Genomic DNA, 9,508 nt, shown 5'->3' with positions numbered 1-9,508 from the left:
ATGATTATTCTCTAGGGAAGGATAAGAATGGCAATGTGTTTGCCAAGTTTGTTGGAACTCAAAGTGGTTTCAAGAAAAGAACCATTTGGGTTGCCAAGCCTATTGTGACTAACCTCTTAGGACCCAACTTGGTTGGGGACCAACAAGCTCAAATTTGATCAATAGGTGTATATGGAGGTCATTGGAGACTTGGCTACTTCATGAAGAATTAAGGGATCTTCATATATTATATTTTTACCAAGCCAAGTCGTATGGATTATCATCTATATCTTATATCCAATGTTCCTCTTTGCGGTAACTTATACTTCAACTCTTCATGTTTATTGTAAGTTACTTGCCCCTTTGCATGTTTGGTTTTGTACCAAATATGTGTATGTATGTGTTGTGTCTTACTTGCCGATCTTGTGTATTCAAGTATGTTTGTTTGACTCATCATATACTTGTGTATTGTTTTGAGCCTAATGCATCTTGATGATATCTTATTTGGCTCTCTTTGAAGTGATTAATGGACCATCCCATTTTGGGGGAGTGATATGCTTTGTGCATCTCTCTTCCTTTAAAATGTGTGTACATGGGTACCACCACTTAGTATTGATATTGCAAGATTATCTAGTCACTATGTGGTGTGCCATACTCATGAGAAATTCAAATTCTAAATATCCATTAATCATCTCTAGTTGAATTTTAGTTGCCTCTTATTTAGAAGAAATGTTTTATCACATTATGGGGGAGTAATATGTTTTGTACATATCACAAGCCTAGAAAATGTGAACATATGAGGTTATGCCACTTAGAGTTGATGCTCTTAATTATCTTGCTCCTAGGTGGCATGTTTGCTCAAACAAGCTCCATTCCTAATAAAAATATTTTATTACTCATCTTGTGGGCTCTTGTTTGAATATTAAATTCTTGGTGCGGTTTTTCCTCAAATACATATCTCTATATCTTATTTGGGACACCGTTTGCTTCAAGTTATTCTAATCATTGCCGTGCGTGATTGTGTGACTAGTTGAAGTTATCAAGAATCTTCATCCGTGCATAGTGCATAATTCTATATACTTATCCTATGCCTTTTATTGTGAAGTTGATCCTTACTATCATTGTCAATACTCCACCGGAAATTATTTCCAATATACTCATTGTCTTTGACAATTGATAACCTTGTATGTGGTTGAATTTTTGGATCATCTTCACCTTGGATTGTTTCTTACTTCCTTATTTTATTCAAAGAAATCTTTATAACTCCCATATGTCTTCCTTGTCCCTTTGAAAAATCTTTTGATAAATCCCCTTGATTCATATCAAGTGTTTGTTTTGGAATACATACCTTTTCCTTACGGTACATTGTGCCATTGTGAAAAGTGTAGTGGGTTTGGTTTATTTGTTCGAACCTTGCTCCTTTGGGAGTTTTGCTATCTCATTCCTTCTTCTATGCTTTATATGTTGAATGAGATAAGATCTTTGAGCGTGTTTGCTTTATTTCATCCTTTATACTCAATGGTCTTTTCTTAGTTCATTTGTTGAACTTTGTTGAACAAATCTTTTGTGATTTGCTTCTTAGATATAATTTGGACAAAAAAAAATTTGTTTTGTGACACCTCTATGCCTTATTTAATTCCTATGGTGTTTTGTCCAAAGTATATCTTTCTTGGATCTTTAAAAGTTTTGGTGCATGCTTATATGTAATATGTTTATACTTGTAGCATGCTTGCTTTCTTTCGATCCATTATGTAGGATATACTCCGTCAAATCCTAAATGGCTAAGATGTGCATGAAATTCAAACTTCATCTAAATATGCACATGTTTATATGGAGTGTGTCCTATATATTGTGGTTAGTCTAACCATGTTGGACCCAATAAGTTTGGGGACCAAGATGTACTTGAATGTTGTTTTAGGTACATTGGAGATGCAATGGAGGCTTGTCTCATCTATAAGGAAGGTGTTGTCACCATATGAAAATTGGAGTCAAGCTAGGATGATCGATGAACTCTTATCTACTACATCATGCCATTGGTATCTCGGTAACAAGTATCTTTTTCATGCATACTCATATAGCATCCAACCTCTTGTAGGTTGCATCTTGGCATGAAATTCTTTATTTCGAAAATATTGCGATTCTTGAAAAATCCTTTTAAAGAAAACTTCTTATTGTACATTTGAGTAATTTGAGAAGATGCATATGATAGGAATATTTATATATATATATATCATGTTTATGGTTCACCTATCTCAAATATGTCCTCTAGCAATTTATTTCATATCAATTCCTCAAAGAGCTCTTATGTGCAATATTGATGAAATTGCGAAATAAATCCATATTTATGATACTTGTTGCCTTTCTCAAAACACTCCAACTAGCTCTACTTCCCTTATTGTTAGTTGTGATGTTTTTGAGATTTAACTTGGTTGAAGGTCATTCATATACCATAAGTGAAAGTTGGAGCCATAGGCTATATATGCTTTTTAAGCAAACATCCTTGGTATATTTTATGACTTCATCTTGGATATCATGTCTTATTTATTTTTGTTAACCTCTTGTGTGTGCATGTTTCTTTATGGATCACTATGTCCACTTTAGAAACTTATATACATGAGAGCGTTAATCCATCAACTTGATATCCTTGTTCCTTGCCAACCATCTTTTACCCTTTTGCTTTTAGTGTGTTGGTAAAGAAGATTTATGAGTGCTTGGTTAACTTGTTTTTCTTCATGCACTCATATCTCGTAATTGTTGGACTCAAGTTATTCTTGATAAGCATATTATTTTTATCTTGGGTGTGCTCTAAATGATATAGAGGGAGTGAGGATTCCATGTTTGTGCATATTGTATTCAAATGCAAACATTATAAATTATGCACGAACCTTGGGGAGCTTTCTTATTTTATTTTAGAGCACTATATCTCACTTATCATGATATCTTTGTTTGTCCAATTGGATCATTGATTGCTTGCTTTATTTGTTGAAGCTCACTTCACCATGTTATCTTTATGCAATCTTTGATCCTCAATATAGTTTGACTTCCTTCAAGTATTCATCATTGGATATGTGCACTTGATTCCACTCAAATTATGAGAAGTGCACACGTTGGGGAGGAACTCACATTATATTGGCCTTCTAAATTTTTCACCCATTTTGACAATCGATGCCAATGGGGGAGAAGTTTAGAGGGTTTAAGGGAATGGTTTTATACTTAAGTTTGGTTTGTGCTTAAGTGTTTTGCCTCTCATGCATTCCATATTTATATGTCTTGCATGGTTGTATATATATAGTGGAAACTATCCCAAAGGTTAATCTTGACAATATATGCAATGAATTCATGTTCATCACACGTGCATACATTGTGGGGGAGTTTTCTCTATATATATTGGTTCTACTCACATCTCTTGCATTTGTTGTAGTTGTGTGAGTAGAGCCGGTTTTGATATGGGCTAGTAGCTTTGTGTTACTTGACCATATCAAATACAACCTCTTGTATACAACTTATTCTCGGATAAGTTGCGTACTTGTTTCTAATATTCATTATATAAACCCTCTTATTGTGGTTGTCATCAATTACCAAAATGGGGGAGATTGTAAGGGTACATTGCCCCTATGTGTGGTTTTGGTAATTAATGACAACCCCTATGGACTAATGTTTTCATTGAAGTTTATATGAAGGAATATTCCATAGGTACAACTTGTACTCCATGTGTTGGATTCAAGTATGGATGCCATGAAGATAAAGGTATATCTTGTGTACTGGCATCAAGATCATCGGTATGAAGATACATATGTGATATGATCAAGAAGAAGAAATGAAGATGGAGTTCTTATGTGGAACTCAATATTAGCCATGCTCTATCTTATGTGAGTATGAGAAGATACAAGGTTGAGTTGGGCAAGTTCAAGATGAGCATCTCAAGTGGATCACATGCTTGAAGCTTGCCGTCCATTTGGTGATAATGGACATGTGAAGATGTGCATCAATGGAGCTTTCCCATCATAGTGTATGGGGGAGTATTTGTGAGTCTTCACGAAGCAACATTGATCAAGTGAGGCATTCCGGCTTGTGTAGAGCTTGAAGAGTTATCATCAAGATCAAGCGGGATGCGCAAGGCAAAGGTATGGCCTTGCTAGGTTTTCCTTTTACCGGTCTCAAGGTGGATGTTGGGAGACCGGATTATAGGATAGATAGCCGCACTATTAAGAGGGGCTTTCGGTTGAGTAACTTGATCACATCGTCTTAGGGAGCTCAATCATTTGCATACTTTGCATATCCTTATTGCTTCTTGGTGTTTCTCTGTGTGAGGTTCTTGTGCTTGTTGCTAGCTTTACAACAAGCCCAAGTTCATCGAAAACGGAATCCGCGTGCATCTTCTATTGCGTTTTCGAGTTTGGACGTCTTCACCGTTTCTTGACGGTGGGAGACTCCCTCTCTAAAATCATCTAAAAATGTTATGTGAGGAGTCTCCATATTTCCAGTTTTTTTTGGGGTTCTATTCGTCGTTACCTTTCCAACAAAATTGGTTTCATGTCGTTCGGGGTTCGGGAGCAATAGTTATTAAAGAAAAAGGAAAAAGGAAATGGAGAAAAGAATAAAAGAAAAAAAGGGGAATGGGGCAGCCGGCCGGCCCACCCGGTCGAAGACCGGCCCTGGCACCGGTGCCATCCGGCCGGGATCCAGGGGCATTTTGGCCTGTGACCGGTTTGGGGCCCGATCCGCAACCGGCCTACCCGGCGCTGCCCCCGGCCCAACCGGGCGCGCGGCCCGCTGCCTATGCGCCGCCCACGCGCTGCAGGCGTGGCCTGCTCGCCCGGCGAGGCCCGCTCCGCCCCGCGCGGCCCACTCGCGTGGCCTGCTCCCCCGCGCGGCCTGGCTCCGCGCCGCCCGTGCACCGTTGGGCCGCCGCCGGCCCACGCGGCCTGGCTGCCTCCGCGCGGCCTGAAGAAATTTGGCCGCCCAGCGCGCCTTCTGCAGCGCCCGGTCGGTGGGCCGGTCCGACCGGGCAGGCCTCCGGCCTCTCCGGCCCAGGCTCCGGTCGGCCGGCCTGCTGACCGGCTGGGCTCGTTTTTTAGCTCGTTTTTTAGCCGTTTTTCATCTGGTTTTTTCCCCAACGGTTATTTTTCTCCCTAGACTATAAATAGCCCTTCTTCCACCTTGAGCAACTAGTTCTTCCCATCCTCTCTCCTCCATTGCTACTATTTGAAGAACTTGCTCTTCCCCTTGAATCCTCCAACCATTCTTGCTCATATTTGAGGATTTGAGAGAGGGGATCTAGATCTACACTTCCACCAAACCGTTTCTTCTCTAAGTGAGGGAATCTCTTGGGATCTAGATCTTGGAGTCTTTGGTTGACTTTCCCCCTTGTTCTTCCTCTCCAATCTCATCCTAGCATTCGTTGCTTTGGTGGGATTTGAGTGTGAAGGACTTGAACACCTCCGGTGTTCTTGCTTTGCATCATTGCATAGTGTTGAGCTCTCCACCACGATTTGTTCGAGTGAGAGACCGTGAGCTTGTTACTCTTGGAGGGTGACCTCCTAGTTGGCTTGGTGATTGGTGCTCCGGTGATCTCTTCAAGAAGATTGTGAAGAGGTCCGGGCTTCTCCTTCGTGGAGCTTGTGAAGTGGTTGTGGAGCTTGCCATCTCCGGAGCGGAGGAAAAGCTAACCATAAGGAAAGGGCCATTATCCTTCGTGGGTGTGGTTCGGAGAATAGGGTGAGCCTTCGTGGCGCGGGGAATCCTTCGTGGGACCTCCACTCCTCCAAACGTGACGTACCTTGTTGAAAAGCAAGGGAACACGGGAATACATCCTCGTCTCCGCGTGCCTCGGTTATTTCTATACCCGAGCTCTCTTTCCTTGTGATAGCCATCGTGCTTGAAGTACATATATCTTGCTATCACTTGTGCTACATATATCTTGTGCCTATCTTGCTTAGCTCTAGTTGCTATTGTCACACTTAGTTGAGCTTAGCATATTTAGGGTTTGTGCTTGTAAACTAAACGATAGTTTAATTCCGCATTCATACAAGACAAATCCGCAAGAGTTTGTAATTGCCTATTCACCCCCCCCTCTAGGCGACATCTCGATCTTTCACCATGTAGCTGGAGCAAATCAATGAGCAAACGTGGTGAGGCTGATCCTTGTGATCGGCCCCAAAAAGTTTATGGAGGAACATTACAAAACCTTCATCGAACAAGCAACGTGGAGTCCGATTCCAGCAATCGGCCAAAATTATCCTGACCTTCCATTCTGTTTGGGTTCAACATTTGATCCAACAGGGAATACCTAAAGAGCCGATACCATCAATTCTCTTGACCGAATCGGCTCGGGGGGCACCCGAGTGGATGAAACACGAGGATATGTAGTAGGAATGTCTTGCAAGTGCCCAGCAACCCAAGATATTCTTTGATGATGGGTATTGAGGTATGGGGGCCGATACATAAATCGGCCGTAAAAAATTCAAAAAAAATTTAAGCACAGCCGATGCAGCAGACATCGACTTAAGGATATAAAGCTGATGCGTGGCCATCGACTCGAGAGGTATAACTGTGATAATCAGAGGATCAATGGCGCGAGAAGTAGACTGAAGAAGCTCGGGGGGCAGCTCACCCTGAAGGTTCTCTGCTCTGGGGAGCCGATGTTGTTGGAAACGGCTGGCTACATCATGATTTGAGCCCTACATCGCAACTGGTCTGGAGAGTGGTGTTCTGTTACGGAGTCATCAGTTTGAGCATCCAAGACAGTTCCAGGGCTCTGTTAAAGACGCCTGCTCAAGATCAAGCCGCCAGCCTGCTAAGAACGGCTGTGCCATCATCATCGGCGAAGCGGCTAGTTTGGAGGGATGAGCCGAATTGGCTCGTCTCGCAGATTATCGTGAGAAACTGATGCGTTGCCATCAGTCATTAAGCATGGATTAGGCCAACAGTCGACAAAGTCAGATGAGGAAAAATCGGCTAAATCAACATGAAAGAAATCGGCGAAATCAAGTTAAGTGAAATTCTTCATTAATATTGGGATTTCTTACAATGAAGAGCCGACTGCTCGAAAGAAGAACAAAAGAAGAGCCGATTGCTCAAGGGACTACTGTTCCTACATAACTACTCCTCGCTAGCGTCGTCGTCGGCGTCGCCATCGGCGCTACTGCCGGAGAAGTCCTCGCCGCTGCTGCCCCAGCCGTCGGCTGGGGCTTCCTCCTCCTCCTCGTCATCATCATCATCCTCGCTATCCGCCCAGCTGCGGAAGCGCTTCGTTGGAGGATACCCAGCGGAGGAGGAGGAATCGTCTTCCTCCTCCTCATCTTCTCCTTCCTCGTCGTCATCGTCGTCCTCGCTGTCCGCCCACATGCGGGAGCGCTTCTTCGACGGGAGCCTGGCGGAGGGGGAGGCCTTGGTCTTCTCTGCTTCTCCTTCCTTCTTCTCCTTGTCGGAGGAGATGGGGTTCGCCCGGAGTGGAGGTCGTCCTCTTCCTTGTTCTTCGGCGACGATTGGAGGGGAGGCCTGAAGCGGAGGAGGAAGAGGAAGACATGGCTGCGAGGGTAAGAGGGTTTTTTGGCGTTGGTGGACAGAGCAGAGCAAGGGGATGGAGTGGTGAACCGTTTGGCACAGATAAATAAAAGGAGTGTAGTGGAGATTTAATGCCATGACGGTTCTCGAGGACGTGATGCCGAAATTGTCAATTCGTACAGAGAAGCTCGGGAGGCGAGGCGTAATGATGGAAGATTCTGCGGCGGTTACGCTCTGCCACGACATGACCCGACGAAAGGAAAGCGTAATGATTTTGGAAATGTCATTTCCAAAACCAGGGGGGCATGTGTTATCACCAGAATTTGACCGAGTCAGAGGTGGGCCGCGATCAAGATGGACTTGAAGATATATACATGGAAGAAATACGTGAATCGGCCTTGTGCAACGTTTGGGCTAATTTGCCCTTGTATCATGTAACATATTCGATTACGTGTCGGTTAGTTAGAGTTTTACCCGTGCACGGTTAGGTGCACGCCTAAATTAGAAAGTCCCCTGGACTATAAATATGTATCTAGGGTTTATGGAATAAACAACAACCAACGTTCAACACAAATAAATCTCGGCGCATCGCCAACTCCTTCGTCTCGAGGGTTTCTCCGGTAAGCACCATGCTGCCTAGATCGCATCTTGCGATCTAGGCAGCACAAGCCTGCCCACATTGTTCATGCGTTGCTCGTGCTGAAGCCTTTTTGATGGCGAGCAACGTAGTTATCTTAGATGTGTTAGGGTTAGCATTGTTCTTCGTATCATATGCTTTCGTAATGCAACCCTTGCACATCTAGCCGCCCTTACACCTATCTTAGGTGTAGGGGCGGCACCCCGCTTGATCATAGTTTAGTAGATCCGATCCGTTACGGTTGCTCCTTGTTCATCAAGGATTAGTTTAACATCCGCAATAGTTAGGCCTTACAAAGGGTTGGAGGATCCAGCGGCGTGTAGGGTGGAGTTTGCTAGCCCTAGACAGGACGTTCCGGGGATCAACCTCGTGTTGGTTTTTAGGCCCTGTCTAGGATCGGCTTACGGTCACCGTGCGCGAGCGCGAGGCCCAATCGTGAGTAGGATGATCCGATTATGCGGTGAAAACCCTAAATCGTCGTAGATCGCATTAACTTTATCTTGATCAAGCGGGACCACCATATATTCGGACATCTTGTACGAATCATGGGTGGATCGGCTCTTTGAGCCGATTCACGAGATAACCCGAGAGCCGATCGAGGCTCGTATTTAACGTTTACGTGTATGCCATGCAGGAAACTAAGCGAGGCATCACCCAACACCTTCCCGACCGGGTATAGGTCGGGTGGCACGCCCTTGCGATAGCATCGGACGTGTGACCAGGAGGCTTTGCGGGCCGTCGCTCTGAGGGACTGGGGCCAGCCGCAGCCCTAGTTGTTCCCGGCTCTACTGTGTTGCCAGTCACTGCCCGCCGGTGGGTTTCTGACGCCAACACAAATATATTGCCAGGTCCACTACCCTGAGTTGGTCGTTGGACGAAACCACCCGTAGGCTTGATGAAAATTAATGTTGATGGGGCTGTTGCTCAATCGCTAGCTGGGATTGTCAAAGTTGATGGTGTCTTCAGATTGTTTAGAGGTTATTAAGCTGATGAAGCACAAGAGCTTCTACTTTTATAGTGCTATTTTGAAGGAGATTAATATTAGATTTTTTTTGCGAATTGATTAATATTAGATCTAGAAACTTTGAGTTTGTTAGTTTGCAACATGAGAATAGAAATTGTCATTAGGAAGTTCACCGAGTTGCTAGGAATTCTATTTCGCTTCCTTTTAGTCACCGTGTTACTCATTGAACCACCATAATTTGTACCCCATATAACCGTTGATTAATAAAATGCCTATTCTTCCCTAAAAAAGTTTTTTCCATGTGACCATGGGTTCGATTCATATAGAGGGCCTATTTGCTCGCTTTCCTCTCAAAAAGAAGTTGGAGTTTCATATCGGTAGCAGGTGTTGTATTCTAGAAATAGTGCAAAAATGCGTAAACC

The sequence above is a fragment of the Lolium rigidum genome, chromosome 3 (genome assembly GCF_022539505.1).
Source record: "Lolium rigidum isolate FL_2022 chromosome 3, APGP_CSIRO_Lrig_0.1, whole genome shotgun sequence".
Lineage (NCBI taxonomy): Eukaryota > Viridiplantae > Streptophyta > Magnoliopsida > Poales > Poaceae > Lolium > Lolium rigidum.
The sequence above is the reverse complement of the archived record's forward strand: the minus strand, read 5'-3'. Positions refer to the sequence as shown.